Genomic DNA, 16,747 nt, shown 5'->3' with positions numbered 1-16,747 from the left:
CTCACTGTGAGATTGTACAGATTACTGACTATCCAGGTAGCTAAGAGTTACTCACTGTGAGATTGTACAGATTACTGATTATCCAGGTAACTAGGGGTTACTCACTGTGAGATTGTACAGATTATTGACTATCCAGGTAGCGAAGGGTTACTCACTGTGAGATTGTACAGATTACTGACTATCCAGGTAGCTAAGGGTTACTCACTGTGAGATTGTACAGATTACTGACTATCCAGGTAGCTAAGGTTTACTCACTGTGAGATTGTACTGATTACTGACTATCCAGGTAGCTAAGAGTTACTCACTGTGAGATTGTACAGATTACTGACTATCCAGGTAGCTAAGAGTTACTCACTGTGAGATAGTACACATTACTGACTAAACAAGTAGTGAAGGGTTACTTACTGTGAGATTGTACAGATTACTGATTATCCAGGTAGCGAAGGGTTACTCACTTTGAGATAGTACAGATTACTGACTATTCAGGTAGGCAATAGTTACTCACTGTTAGATTGTACAGATTACTGACTATCCAGGTAGCTAAGGGTTACTCACCGTGAGATAGTACACATTACTGACTAACCAAGTAGTGAAGGGTTACTTACTGTGAGATTGCACAGATTACTGATTATCCAGGTAACTAGGGATTACTCACTGTGAGATTGTACAGATTACTGACTATCCAGGTAGCTAAGGGTTACTCACTGTGAGATAGTACAGATTACTGACTATCCAGGTAGCGAAGGGTTACTCACTGTGAGATTGTACAGATCACTGACTATTCAGGTAGCGAAGGGTTACTCACTGTGAGATTGTACAGATTACTGACGATCCAGGTAGCTAGGTGTTACTCACTGTGAGATTGTACAGATTACTGACTATCCAGGTTGCGAAGGGTTACTCACTGTGAGATTGTACAGATTACTGACTATTCAGGTAGCTAAGAGTTACTCACCGTGAGATAGTACAGATTACTGACTATCCAGTTAGCTAAGGGTTACTCACTGTGAGATAGTACAGATTACTGATTATCCAGGTAACTAGGGGTTACTCACTGTGAGATTGTACAGATTACTGACTATCCAGGTAGCGAAGGGTTACTCACTGTGAGATTGTACAGATTACTGACTATCCAGTTAGCTAAGAGTTACTCACCGTGAGATAGTACCGATCACTGACTATCCAGGTAGCTAAGGGTTACTCACTGTGAGATTGTACAGATTACTGATTATCCAGGTAACTAGGGGTTACTCACTGTGAGATTGTACAGATTACTGACTATCCAGGTAGCTAAGAGTTACTCACTGTGAGATTGTACAGATTACTGACTATTCAGGTAGCTAAGGGTTACTCACTGTGAGATTGTACAGATTACTGACTATCCAGGTAGCTAAGGGTTACTCACTGTGAGATAGTACAGTTTACTGACTATCCAGGTAGCTAAGGGTTACTCACTGTGAGATTGTACAGATTACTGACTATTCAGGTAGCTAATTGTTACTCACTGTGAGATAGTACAGATTACTGACTATCCAGGTAGCGAAGGGTTACTCACTGTGAGATTGTACAGATTACTGACTATCCAGGTAGCTAAGGGTTACTCACTGTGAGATTGTATAGATTACTGACTATCCAGGTAGCTAAGGGTTACTCACCGTGAGATAGTACACATTACTGACTAACCAAGTAGTGAAGGGTTACTTACTGTGAGATTGCACAGATTACTGATTATCCAGGTACCGAAGGGTTACTCACTGTGAGATTGTACAGATTACTGACTATCCAGATAGCTAAGGGTTGCTCACTGTGAGATTGCACAGACTATTCAACTAGTTAAGGGTTACTTTGTATGTAATTGCTTGTATGAGTCACTTGCTATGACACTATAATATTACTGTGTATTCATAATATGGGTCACACTGTAAATTGTACAGTGCCACTGTTTATTCAGAGTAAATCTTACTCACTGTATAAACATACAGATTACTGTTTATTTGCAATATGGGTCATTCATTATGTAACTGCCTACTACTACTGTTTGTTCATTTGAGTAAGTGTTCCACACTGTCTTTCTTCAGTAGGGTAACCGTTACATCCTCTTGGAATTTCCTGATCCTCACTGAGTGAGTTGATATGACATTGCTGGCTGTGAGGCTGTACAGCAGCGATGGTCCAGAATCCAAGTTGCAGAAGTGAAATGCCAATATCTTGCTCACTGCACACTGAGCTCTCCCCAAGGCAAACACATACCAATTTAGAATATTCCTTCCAGCCACAGTGAGAGGGAGAGAGATAATTCCGAAAATGATACTCCCCTTTAGTACTGTCTGCAACCAGAGCATCTATTTGTCTTAACTTTCAGATTAATTGCCAGCAACAGGATTGGATTATTAAATATCCGAGCTGAATCCTCTAATTGCACAGCAGAATATTGTATCTGTAATTCTAAATTTCTAAAATCAATTATATGCATGAGTGCAACGATTCCTGAAAGCAGAAAAATGATGCCCAATTCTCTCTTGTAACAGGACAAATCTCATTTTGTTTATGAGTTCACTTGCCCAGTGATCCCTACTGTAATCAGATTTATGGAGGTTTGCCCATTGAACCATATTGGTTCTGTTTACAGGAGACCAAGTTATTACATTCATAAGTAATAGAGAAGAATGGAATCGAATACCATGGAAACAAATACCATTGGATCCATTTAATATCTTTCCCAAATGCCATGGATTTACAAACTTCCCGATGACCTTTCTCTGGTGATATATTCTGTTGTGATTAATCTCCTACACAGACTACAGGAGGACCCAGGTAAACTTTGTATTTAATCAGACAGCCTCAAAGTGAGAGAGTCTGTCTGATGCTGACTAAACACTACTCTTTCTGACACACTGTCAGACTGCGCCTGACTCTGACCCATCTCTACCTGATACACTCAGAAAGCCATCAACCTTCATACCCACCATGAACAACTGCCCATACACTGCATACATTTCACTCTTGTACAATAAACAGGAACCTTCTGCTTTAGGTCTTTCTATTAGAGTCATAAAGCCATAGAGATGTACAGCAAGGTAACAAACGCTTCGGTCCAATTCGTCCATACCGACTGGCTATCCTAACCTAATCTAGTCCCATTTGCCAGCACTTGGCCCATATCCCTCTAAACCCATCCTATTCATATACTCATCGAGATGCCTTTTAAATGCTGTAATTGTACCAATCTCCACCACTTCCTCTGGCAGCTCATTCCATACAGGTACCACCCTCGACATGAAAAGGTTGCACCTTGGGTCCCTTTTAAGTCTTTCCCCTCTCACCCTAAATCTCTACTTCTGGACTGCCCCACCCCATGGAAAATAACTTGTCTATTTACTGTATCCATGCCCCTTATGATTTTATAAACCTCTACCAGGTCACCTCTTCGCCTTCGACGTTCAAGGGAAAATCCTGGTTAGAGACAAAAAAAACTGCAGATGTTGGAATCCAAGGTAGACAGGCGGGAGGCAGCAGAAGGATCTAGACAGTTTGGAGGAGTCGTCCAGGAAATGGCTGATGGAATTCAATGTGAGCAAATGCGAGGTCTTGCACTTTGGAAAAAAGATTAGAAGCATGGATTACTTTCTAAACGGTGAGAAAATTCATAAAGCCAAAGTACAGAGGGATCTGTGAGTGCTAGTTGAGGATTCTCTAAAGGTAAACATGCAGGTTGAGTCCGTGATTTAGAAAGCGAATGCAATGTTGTCAATTATCTCAAGAGGGTTGGAATATAAAAGCACTGTTGTGCTACTGAGACTTTATAAAGCTCTGGTTAGGCCCCATTTGGAGTACTGTGTCCAGTTTTGGTCCCCACACCTCAGGAAGGACATACTGGCACTGGAACGTGTCCAACGGAGATTCACACGGATGATCCCTGGAATGGTAAGTCTAACATACATTTCTTCAGCCAGAGTGTGGTGAGCCTGTGGAATTCATTGCCACAGAGTGCAGTGGAGGCTGGGATGCTAAATGGCTTCAAGGCTGAGATTGATAAATTCTTGATGTCACAAGGAATTAAGGGCTACGGGGAGAATGCGGGTAAGTGGAGTTGAAATGCCCATCAGCCATGACTGAATAGCGGAGTGGACTCGATGGGCCGAATGGCCTTACTTCCGCTCCTATGTCTTATGGTCTTATGGTCTAAGCACTCACTATCCTTTGTGTGAAAAATCTGCCTCGCACATCTCTTTTAAACATCCCCCCTCACACGTTGAACCTGTGTCCCCTAGTAATTGACCCCTCCACCCTGGGAAAAAGCCTCATACTTTCCACTCTTATCCATGCCATTCACAATCTTAAAAACTTCTATCAGGTTGCCCCTCAATCTCCTGCATTCCAGTGAAACCAAACCCAGTCTATTGAACCTTTCTTCATTCCTAAAAACCCCCATACCAGGCAACATCCTGGTTCATTCCTGCAAAAACGCATCTCATTATACCAGCTGGAAGGTGATGTCTTACTCGTGTTGTAAACTCATTTTTAAAAAATCTTTATTATTCCCCACCACAATTCATAGAATCATAGAAACTCCTAATGCAGAAGGAGCCACAATTTATGTTCTGATCCCTAGAAAGAAAAGTTGCACCTCGTCCCACATCTCTTGCTTTTGACTGTAACCCTGAGCATTTGCCATTCCCCAACAATGTGGAACTCCCTTTGTAGCTTCTTAATGGAATTAACTTTCACTCCCCCTTTTCAGGTACAAGGTTCAAGAAAATAGATGAAAATAGGTGAAAATAGGTGAAAATAGATAAGTCCCCTGGGCCTGATGGCATTTATCCTAGGATTCTCTGGGAAGCAAGGGAGGAGATTGCAGAGCCGTTGGCCTTGATTTTTATGTCCTCGTTGTCTACAGGAGTAGTGCCAGAAGACTGGAGGATAGCAAATGTGGTTCCCTTGTTCAAAAAGGGGAGTAGGGATAACCCTAGCAACTGTAGGCCGGTGAGTCTCACTTCTGTTGTGGGCAAAGTCTTAGAGAGAATTGTAAGGGATAGGATTTATGCACATCTGGATAGGAATAATGTGATCAAGGATAGTCAGCATGGTTTTGTGAAGGGCAAGTCGTGCCTCACAAACCTTATTGAATTCTTTGAAAAGGTGACGAAGGAGGTTGATGAGGGGAAAGCGGTAGATGTGGTATATATGGATTTTAGTAAGGCGTTTGATAAGGTTCCCCATGGTAGGCCACTGCAGAAAATACGGAGATATGGCATTGAGGGTGAGTTGGAGGTTTGGATTAGGAATTGGCTGGATGGAAGAAGACAGAGGGTAGTAGTTGATGGCAAAGTTTCTTCATGGAGTGCCGTCAATAGCGGTGTTCCGCAAGGATCTGTTTTGGGACCATTGCTGTTTGTCATTTTTATAAATGACATGGAAGAGGGGTTAGAAGGTTGGGTAAGCAAGTTTGCGGATGATACGAAAGTCGAAGGAGTTGTTGACAGTGAGGAAGGATGTGGCAGGTTACAGCAGGATATAGAGAAGCTGCAGAGCTGGGCAGAAAGGTGGCAGATGGAATTCAATGTAGCTAAGTGCGAGGTGATTCACTTTGGGAAGAATAACAAAAAGATGGGGTACTGGGCTAATGGTCGGATACTTGGTAGTGTGGATGAGCAGAGGGATCTTGGTGTCCATGTACACAGATCTCTGAAAGTTGCCACCCAGGTAAATAGTGCGGTGAGGAAGGCATATGGCGTACTGGCTTTTATTGGTAGAGGAATTGAGTTCCGGAGTCCTGAGGTCATGATGCAGTTGTATAAGACTCTGGTACGGGGGTAGGTTCTTTACTCAGCGAGTCGTGGGTTCATGGAATACCCTACCAGTAGCAGTGGTGGACTCTCCCTCATTATGGGCATTTAAGCGGGCATTGGATAGGCATATGGAGGATAGTGGGCTAGTGTAGGTTAGGTGGGCTTGGATCGGCGCAACATCGAGGGCCGAAGGGCCTGTACTGCGCTGTATTCTTCTATGTTCTATGTTCTATGTTCTATCCCAATAACTGCATGTGTGGAAAAAAGGTTTTCTAAGCTACCATTCTCATCTTCCAATGATTTTTAATCTGTTACCTCCAGTCATGATACACCCTTCCAGAGATTGTATTGTTTTCCCAATATGCTATTCGAATATTGTATATTTTATGAAGAAAGTTTATTTACCTTTAAATAATCGACTAGGAGAAAGTGAGGACTGCAGATGTTAGAGATCAGAGTCAAACAGTGAGGTGCTGGAAAAGAACAGCTGGGGGACTTATGGGCCAAGGGGACTGAGAGATAAATGGGAGGGGATTGGGCTGGGGGAGATGGTAGCTGTGTATGCAATAGGTAGATAAAGGTGGAAGGGAAGGTGATAGGTCAGAGCGGAGGGTGGAGCGGATAAGCGGGAAGGAAAATGGACAGTTCAAGGGCGGTGCTGAGTTGGAAGGTTGAAACTGGTGACATCCACATTGATCCTGTGTGATTGGAGGGTCCCAAGGCAGAAGATGAGGTGTTCTTCCTCCGGGTGGTAACAGTTTGGCGGTGGAGGAGGCCCAGGACCTGCATGTCCTTGGCAGAGTGAGAGAGGGAGTTGAAGTGTTCAGCCACAGGGCAGTGGGGTTGGTTGGTGCGGGTGTCCCAGAGATGTTCTCTGAAACGATCTGCAAGTTGGCAACCTGTCTCCCCAAAATAGAGGGGAACACATCGTGTGCAACTGATGCAGTACATGGCGTGTGTGGAAGTGCAGGTAAATCTCTGTCGGATGTGGAAGAATCTTTTGGGGCCTTAGATGGAGTTGAGGGGGGAGGTGTGGGCACAGGTTTTGCATTTCCTGCCGTGGCAGGGGAAGGTTCTGGGAGTGCTGGGTTTGGTGGGGGGGGGGCTGGACCTGACAAGGGAGTCATAGAATCAAAGAATCCCTACAGTGAATCTCTTCAGCCCAACAAGTCCATATTGACCCTCTGAAAAGTAACCCACCCAGACCCATTCCCCTACATTTACCCCTGACTAATGCACCTAACCTATACATCCCTGAACACTATGGGCAATTTAGAATTGTCAATTCACCTAACCTGCACATCTTTGGATTATGGAAGGAAATTAGAGCACTTGTAGGAAACCCACACAGACACGGGGAGAATGTGTAAACTCCAAACAGACAGTCGCCCGAGGCTGGAATCGAACCTGGGTCCCTGATGCTGCGAGGCAGCAGTGCTAACCACTCCTGTCATAGAGGGAATGGTCTCTCTGGATTGCAGTTAGGGGTGGGAGAGAAATATATCCCTGGTGGTGGGGTCTGTTTGTAGATGGCAAAAGTGATGGAGGATGATGCAATGTATCCAGAGGTTGGTGAGGTGGAAGGTGAGGACCATTGAGGTTCTATTCTTATTGCGGTTGGAGGGGTGGGGTTCAAGGGCGGTGGGACAGGAAGTGAAGGAGATAAGCTGGAAAGAGAAATACTCCATATAAAAAAATGGCAGCCAAAAGTTGAATAGCAAAAGGCAGGCTGGTTTGTATGTTCATTCCTGATGAAGGGCTTTTGCCTGAAATGATGATTTTCTTGCTCCTTGGATGCTGCCTGACCTGCTGTGCTTTTCCAGCACCACACTAATCTTGACTCTAATCTCCAGCATCGCAGTACCCACTTCTGCCTGGTTAGTGTGTTCTCTCAATAGCAACCACAAAGGGAGCTGTTTGAAATTTGCTTGCCCTTTTAGACAACACAATGAAGGTGGGAACTTTCAAAACTTCTAAGATAAACAAGAGACTGATATAAACCAACATGAAGAATTCCAGTATTATTGAGTCTGCTTTGTGGGACAAGGATCTGTCAAAACTTAATAGCAGCCAATTTATGTATGGAATAGAGGGAGACGTGGCCATTTGGATACAAACTCGCTTGATGGTAGAAGATGGTGGTGATGGAGGGTTGCTTTTCAGACTGGAGGCCTGTGACCAGCAGTGTGCCACAAGGATCAGTGCTGGGTCCACTGCTTTTCTATTTACATAAATGATTCCAATGTGAACATAGGAGGTATGGTTAATAAGTTTGCAGATGACACCAAAATTGGAGGTGTAATGGACAGCGAAGAAGGCTACCTCAGATTACAATGGTACCTTGATCAGATGGGCCAATGGGCAGAGGAGTGGTGGATGGAGTTTAATTTAGATAAATGTGAGGTGCTGCATTTTGGAAAAGCAAATCAGGGTAGGACTTATACACTTAGTGGTAAGGTCCTGGGAGTGTTGCTGAACAAAGGTTCATAGTTCTTTGAAAGTGGATTCACTGCCAGATGAGATGGTGAAGAAGGTATTTTGTATCTGTAAGGAGAGAAAAGAGCTGACGTTCCAAAGGGTCAGTTAGATTCAAAACATCAGCTCTTTTCTCTCCTTCCAGATGCTGCCAGACCTGCTGAGATTTTCCAGCATTTTCTCTTTTGGTTTCAGATTCTAGTGTCCGCAGTAATTTGCTTTTATAAGGTATTTTGTATGCTTGCCTTTATTGGTCAGTGCATTGAGTAGAGGAGTTCAGAGATCATGTTACTGCTTATACAGGACATTGGTTAGGCCACTTTTGGAATACTGTGTTCAGTTCTGGTTTCCTTGCTATAGGAAGGATGTTGTAAAACTTGAAAGGGTTCAGAAAAGATTTACAAGGATGTTGCCAGGGTTTGAGGGTTTGAGTTAGAGGGAGAGGCTGAATAGGCTGGAGCTATTTTCCCTGGAGTATCAGAGGCTGAGTGGTGACTTTACAGAGGTTTATAAAATCATGAGGGGTACGAATAGGGTAAATAGACAAGGTTTTTTTCCCTGGGGTGGATGAATTCCAATCTAGAAGGCATAGGTTTAAGGTGAGAGGGGAAAGACTTAAAAGGGACCTAAGGGTCAACTCTTTCACACAGAGAGAGGTGCGTGTGTGGCATGAGCTGCCAGAGGAGTTGGTGGAGGCTGGGATAATGACAACATTTAAAAGACATCTGATGGGTATATGCATAGGAAAGGTTTAGAGGGATATGGGCCAAATGCTGGCAAATGGGACTCAATTTAACTAAGATATCTGGTTGGCATGGAAGAATTGGACTGAAGGGTCCATTTCTGCACTGTACATCTCTATGACTCTCTGTTTGATTTTTATGTTGCTGTGAACCTTTTTTGGAAAGCTGGAACTCCCCAGGATAGGTCTCTGGGAGGCAGCATCTTCAGAGAAGAGAGTTCTGAGCTAAAAGGGAACGGTTCTTTAAGAAATAACGCAGAGTTCTGCAGCCGGAGTCCGGGCAATCTGCAAACGAAGAACAAGAAACCATCTCTTCACTCAAATTCTGCTCCATTTAAGGGGTCTATCTCGGTAACCAACTTCCAACTGTTCAACTTTAGAAGCTGTCACAGCTGGTGAACTCTGACCTTGCATTTTTAATTCCTTTGCAAAGATAAGTTTTCAAGCAAGCCAAGTGTACTCTGATCGTGGTCTGATCTGACTTCCATTGCTAGAAGTGTCTTTTATTCATGTCACATTTTAATCTTTGTGTCTGTATTTTATTTGATAACAGCGTCAAGTTTGCACTTAGTTGACAATGAAGGAGCTAAATGAGGTGTATAATTCACAGTTCACTGGACACATCTGTAGTCACGACCCTTCTATATAGTATAATGCTTCTCATCATCTTGAAAACTGTGATTAGGTCACAGTTTCTCTGTTTCAAGGAGACTAATCCTATTTTTTTCTGAATTTTCCTCAGAACTGAATCCCTCATTCCTCACAAACCGCTTCACCTTGGAAAGCTTTAACATTTTTTCTGAAATGTGGAGACCAGAATTATCCAATATTTTCCAGCCTGGGCTGAATTTGTAATGGATAAAATTCTACTATAATGTTCTGAGGAAGGGTTACTTGACCCGACACATTAACTTTGACTTCTCTTCACGGATGCTGTCAGATCTGCTGAGCTTTTCCATTAACTTCTGTTTTTTGTTTCCACTATAATCACTATAATCACCACTACCATCCTTCTATTCATAAGGCCTGATTAAAAAAAAATTACATTTGTACAGCTTTAACATAAACAAAACGCTTACAATGGGGCATTAGAAAACAAAATTTGACAAAGAAAATATGAAGTATGGTGAACAAGAGCTTGGCCAAAGAGTTGCACTTTAAGAATCATTTTAAAGGGGGAGAGTGAGGTGGAAAGGTGTAGAGGTGTGGGTTATTCCAAACTTTAGGATCTGGCTAATTATCAGCACAGTAGCCAACAGTACAGAAAGTAAAGTTGAGGATTTTCAGAAGGCCATAATTAGTGGAACAAAGAGATCTCCAAGGGTTGTAGAGCTGGAGGAGAGAACAGGAAGGGTGAAAGCTGGGGAAGGATTTGAAAACAAGGACGAGAATTTTAAAATCAAGATGCTGCCAGAATGGGGTCAATATCAGTCAGCGAGCACAAGGATAAGGGGACAAAACATGCTGCAGGTGAAGAGATGAACAGCAGAGTATTGGATCACCTCGGTTATTGAGAGTAAAATGTGGGACAACAGTCAGGTGGTTAGGCAGAACAGTTTGACTGCTGCAGGAACCCAGGTTCAATTCCTGCCTCAATCTGTGTGGAGTTTGCACATTCTCCCCGTGTCTGTGTGGGTTTCCTCCAAATACTCTGGTTTCCTCCCACAGACCAATGATGTGCAGGTAGGGTATATTGGCCAAGATTAGAGTGGTGCTGGAAAAGCACAGCAGGTCAGGCAGTATCCGAGGAGCAGGAAAATCGCCATTTCAGGCAAAAGCCCTTGGACGGCGCTGAGCTGGAAGGTTGGAACTGGGATAAGGTGGGGAGAGGGGAAATTAGGAAACTGGTGAAGTCCACATTGATGCCCTGAGGTTGAACTTCCATCCATCTATTGCACTCTTAACTACCTTCTCCCCAACCCCACTTCCCTCCCACTTATCTCTCCAACCCGGAGACTCTCTGCCTCATTCCTGATGAAGGGCTTTTGCCCGAAATGTCGATTTTACTGCTCCTCAGATGCTGCCTGACCTGCTGTGGTTTTGCAGCACCACTCTAATCTTGACTCTGACCTTTAGCATCTGCAGTCCTCACTTTCGCCTATATTGGCCAAGCTACATTGCCCATAGTGTTCAGGGATGTGCAGATTAGGTGGGTTAGCAATGGAAAATGCAGGGATATGGTGAGGCGATGAGATGATCGGTATGGACTCAATGGGCCAAATGACCTGCTTCCATAATGTAGAGATTCTATGAATGAACTGGAATAGTTAAGTCTGTATGTAGCCAACCAAGATGGAACCCAACTGATGACAGTAAAGAGGAAGATGGTATGGTGAACACATCAAAGGACATAGACAGGCTGAGAAGGTCAAAAATGGAAGATTTACCTTTTGTCAAAGTCATAAAGAATGTAATTTGGGACTTTGCTAGAGCTGTTTTGGTTCTGTAACAAGACTGGAAAACTAATTGGAGGATCCAAATTTATAGTTCTGCAAAAGATGAGAACTTCCTTCACCACCTGCACAGCTTTCAGGATTTGTGTAAATGGGCATGAAGGTCTCTCCTGATGAAGGGCTTTTGCCCGAAACTTTGATTTTCCTGCTTCTCGGATGCTGCCTGACTTACTGTTCTTTTCCAGCACCACATTCTCGACACTGATCTCCAGCATCCGCAGTCCTCACTTTCGCCTAGATGAAGGTCTCTCAGCTCATCTACACTTCTCAAAATGGTCTTCTTTAAAATTTCTGCTGTAGTCTTCCTAAAATCCATGACTGTGGCCGCTGGGTATGTGTATAATTGCCTACTTTGAGATGCTCTGGGCCACACGCAGATGAAAGACTTCAACTTGGCCTCACTCTGTGCTGATCGTGGCTATGATAGTAACTGGGGATAGAATAATGGGGATTGGTGATGAAGCAATTATACTGAGCCTCCAGCTCCTTCAAAAATCTAAAGCCCAGCAGCAAAGAATTTGAGAAGAGGTTGCAGCTTGCCTGACCTGTTGTCTGCTGATGGGAGGGACTGTAGACAGCTAATATCTCCCCTCACTCACAAAGAGTCGTCACTTGAGTGAGGTTCCAGGACACTGCCATTAATAGCAGAACAGTTACTAAAATGCATCAGTTCCAGAAGAAAAACTGGGAAAAAAAAGTTAATCATAACATTTCATGTAAAACTGTATTGAGCTTCTGTTCAGCAGGGTCATGATTACTAAGTTTGTAATGGTCTGGATTTGCTGTTTATTCAGCAGGTTAGGGATTATCCACTATGTACTAGAGCAGTTCTGTTTGGTCAGCAAGATAAGGAAAACAAAGATTGATTACTGGGATGGGAGGATTGTCCAATCAGGAAGAATTGAGCAGAATGAGCCGAGACCATGTGGAGTTGATAAGAGTTCTTTTTTTTCTTTATTCATTCACAGGATGCAGGCATCACTGGTGAGGCCAGCACATCCCTAGATGCCCAGGGGACATTTAAGAGTCATAGAGTCATAGAGATGTACAGCATGGAAACAGACTTTTCGGTCCAACCTGTCCATGCAGACCAGATATCCCAATCCAATCTAGTCCCACCTGCCAGCACCCGGCCCATATCCCCCTATACCTCCCTTATTCATATTCCCATCCAAATTCCTATTAAATGTTGTGATTGTACCAGTCTCCACCACTTCATCTGGCAGCAGATTCCATACACGTACCACCCTCTGCCCCGTAGATCTCTTTTATATCTTTCCCCTCTCACCCTAAACCTATGCCCTCTAGGTCTGGACTCACCGACCCCAGGGAAAAGACTTTGTCTATTTATCCTATCCATGCCCCTCATAATTTTGTAAACCTCTATAAGGTCAGCCCTCAGCCTCTGACGTTCACAATGTGACCATCTCTCTCAACAGGTCAGTCATTCAGAATGCAGAGGAGAGGGATTATTTTCACTCAGTATGGTTGTGAATCTTTAGAATTTTCTACTTCAGGTGGCTGTAGGTGCTCAGCCATTGAGTATAGTTAAGGCTGAGGTAGAGTTTTAGACCATAAGTCAATGGAGGGACATGAGAATTAGGCAGCAAAGTGGAGTTGAAGTAAATTGGCCATCATGTCATGAAAGGGCAGAGCAAGCTGGAGGGACCATGGCCTACACTTGCTCCAATGTCTTAGGCTCTAAGTCACTGTATGATAGTGTTGGAGTTTCTATTTATTCAGCAGGGTAAGGATTATTCATTGTGTGGGAAAGAGTTTCAATTTGCAGGTGGAACCGAATAAAAGTATTCCAAAGATCATGGAGAAAATGTACTCTGAACTTCCAAATCACCAACACCACCCTGAAATGAGCCTGTTGCTTGGGTAACCAAGTCCTTTGTCAGCCATTTTAATATACGATATGGAGTTTCTGTGATGAGCAGTGTTATTTCAGGGAGATAGTGTTTACACTGTGTGTGCAACACATCTCACTAGCAGTGGGGGTGAATTGGGGTTAAGACGATAAGTTTTAGTAAAGTCAACTGGAGTAGGAGCTTATCTCCGTACCCTGGAAATGTGACCAGCTTCACCTCATGCTCCATGCTCCACCTCCTCTGCTCAGTTACACCTTCGCAACCCCCTCCAGCTGCCCAGCCAGGTCGACGAAATATAAAACCTTCCCCTTTTAACTCTGCACAGTTCCCAGTCACTACAGAAGGACAGTTCTCTACCCTGTACACATTCATATAAAACCACTAAATCAGTAAGAAGGGAAAAGTCATTTAGCGAAGTGAGAGAGCTTCTCAGAATGCACATTCTTTCTCTCTCTCTCTTCACAGTGTAAGGCCTTTACACCACGACTGTACAACTTCCATCAGGCAGCATAAGAGGAATCTTATGTGAATTGCACTGAATACAGGGAAGGAGGAAAAGAAAGACTTGCATTTCTATAGCACCTTTTATTGTTATCCCAGAAAGATGGGCGGCACGGTGGCACAGTGGTTAGCACTGTTGCTTCATAGCGCCGGAGACCTGGGTTCAATTCCCGCCTCAGGCGACTGACTGTGTGGAGTTTGCACATTCTCCCCGTGTCTGCGTGGGTTTCCTCCGGGTGCTCCGGTTTCCTCCCACAGTCACAAAGATGTGCAGGTCAGGTGAATTGGCCAGGCTAAATTGCCCGTAGTGTTAGGTAAGGGGTAAATGTAGGGGTATGGGTGGGTTGCGCTTTGGCAGGTCAGTGTGGGACTTGTTGGGCTGAAGGGCCTGTTTCCACACTGTAATGTAATCTAGAAAAACAGTAAAATTAGAAAAAGATGTCTTGTCTTGTACATATCTCATCAAGGAGCTTCAGTATGACCTATATATTCAGTATGACCATTTCTTTGTCAGTGGTTTTTCTCCCTGGGAAGTGTTTGACAGCTGATGAAGTACTTTCAAAGTGTAATCACTGCTGTAATGTGGAAACTGCAGTAGCCTAGTTGCTAACTCACAAAACAGCAAGGTAATAGTGACTACCTAATCTGTCTCACTGCTGTCAATTGAGCGATAAGTAACAACCAGGAGCCAAGGGAGAATGGCCCCACTCTACTTAAAACACTCTCAGAGCTTTTTTAAAATGTCCACTTGAGAATGCAGAAATAACCTTAGTTTAACGCATCATCCTAAAAATGATATAGATTCATAGAATCTCCACAGTGTGAAAACAAGCCATTTAGCCCATCAAGTTCACACTGACCCTCCAAAGATCATCACACCCAGACCCACCCCATCCCTATAACCCAACATTCCCAAGGCTGACTCCACCTAGTCATAGACTAATAGAGTCATAAAGCATGGAAACAGGCCCTTTGCCCCAAACTGGCCATGGTGCCCATTCAGCTAGTTCCAATTGCCCATATTTGGTCCGTATCCCTCTAAACCCTTCCCATTCACGTGCCTATCCAAATGTTTTCTAAATGTTGTTGTTGTACCTACCTCAACCACATTCTCTGGCAGCCCACTCCATGTCCACACCACTCTCTGTGTGAAGAGGTTGTCCCATGGGTCCATCTTTAACTTTTCCTCTCTCACCTTAAAGTGAGACTGAGCTTGCACATCCCTGGGATACTATGGGCAATTTAACATGGCTAATCCACTCATCTGTGGGAGGAAGCTACAGCACACCCACACAGAAATAAGGAGAATGTGCAAACTCCATACATACTGTCACCCAAGGATGGAATTGAACCCAGGTCCCTGGCACTGTGAGGCAGCAGTGCTAACCACTGAGCCACCCTGCACCCATTCAATTGAGCCAGTTTAATTAGGTGAGGGAATAAACTATACAACTGTGTGACAAACAGAGGGCTGGGCACTTGGTAAAACTCAGGTACTAAGCAATATTCCCAATCAGAGGGCCTTGTGGTGCAGTGGTAATGTCCCCTCCTCTGAGCTAGGACATCTGTGTTCAAGTCCCACCTGCTCTGTGGGTGTGAAATGACAGGTCTGACCTGGTTGATTAGCAAATGTTCATGAAGAAGGGCTTATGCCCGAAACGTTGATTCTCCTGTTCCTTGGATTCTGCCTGACCTGCTGCGCTTTTCCAGCAACACATTTTTAGCAAATGTTCATCCCAGCCAGATCCTTATGTTGTGAACAGAAACTCTGCAGAAACTGACAAATAATCGACATTGAAAGCTGTCCACTAATTCTCAACTAGCTTACCCTTTAAAATAACACTGTAAGATATTAAAGAATATGGGTACTTAAACTACTTTGGAGAAATTACCTACTGCATCATTGTAACAGAGGTACTAACCCATTTAAAACAAACCATTAAAATATCAGGTTAATGGATTGCATGAGAACACATTAAGCCCTTGTACACTAGTATCTGCGAGTGCTCCACTTCACTGATCTTGACTTTATTGGAGTGATGTTCTTTTCTTATTTTTGGCATTGGGACACCTGATTAAACACGATCTGTCTGAATATTACACAACTCTCCTGTGAGCAATTTTAGTTTTAATAGCAGGCTGGCCAGAACTCAACTCAGTACTGATTCCATCACACACACACTGCTTTTCCACTTAGCACCTCTTTACCTCCTACTCCAGAGCTCAACACAGTCTAGTTTCTACAATTCTTGATTTATTTTTCTTTCTAAACCATGGAATTTTATTGTGCATTTAGGTTTGTCTGAGAATGTGCATGAGTGAAAGTCTGTATATGTTTTTGTGTGTTGTGTGTATAAGTATGTGTGTATCTGCTTGTGTGTCCATGTGTTTGTGTGCATGTGTATCTCTGTGCAGATGTCAGTGTACATGTGTGAGTGTGAACGAGTGTGTGTCTGTGCATTAACATGCATTCCTGGTGCATGTGTGTCTCTGTGCAAGTGTCTGTATGTGTCATTGTATGTACACGTATCTGTGTATGTGTCTAAATGTGTGCATGTTTGTGTCTGTGTGTATCTTTGTATCTGTGCGCATGTCTATGTGTATGCATCTGTGTGGGTGTGTGAGTATGTACACATGTATGCACATTATGTGTAGATGTGTATGTACGTGTGTAGTTGTATCTATTTGTGGGGGTGTGTGTACATGTATGTGTGTACACATCTGTACGTGGGTGTGTTTGTGTGTGGGTGCATATGTGTATGTTTGTGTATGTATTTATTTGTGTGGATGTGTTTTGTATATGCATGTTTTTGTGTTGATGAGTGTGTTTGTGTGTGTACAATTGTGTGGGTGTTTGTGCAAAGGGGTTTGTATGTGGGTGTGTTTGTGTGTGTACATTTGTGTTGGTGTGTT

This window comes from Chiloscyllium plagiosum, chromosome 10 (assembly GCF_004010195.1).
Source record: "Chiloscyllium plagiosum isolate BGI_BamShark_2017 chromosome 10, ASM401019v2, whole genome shotgun sequence".
NCBI lineage: Eukaryota > Metazoa > Chordata > Chondrichthyes > Orectolobiformes > Hemiscylliidae > Chiloscyllium > Chiloscyllium plagiosum.
This window is presented reverse-complemented; position numbering follows the sequence as displayed.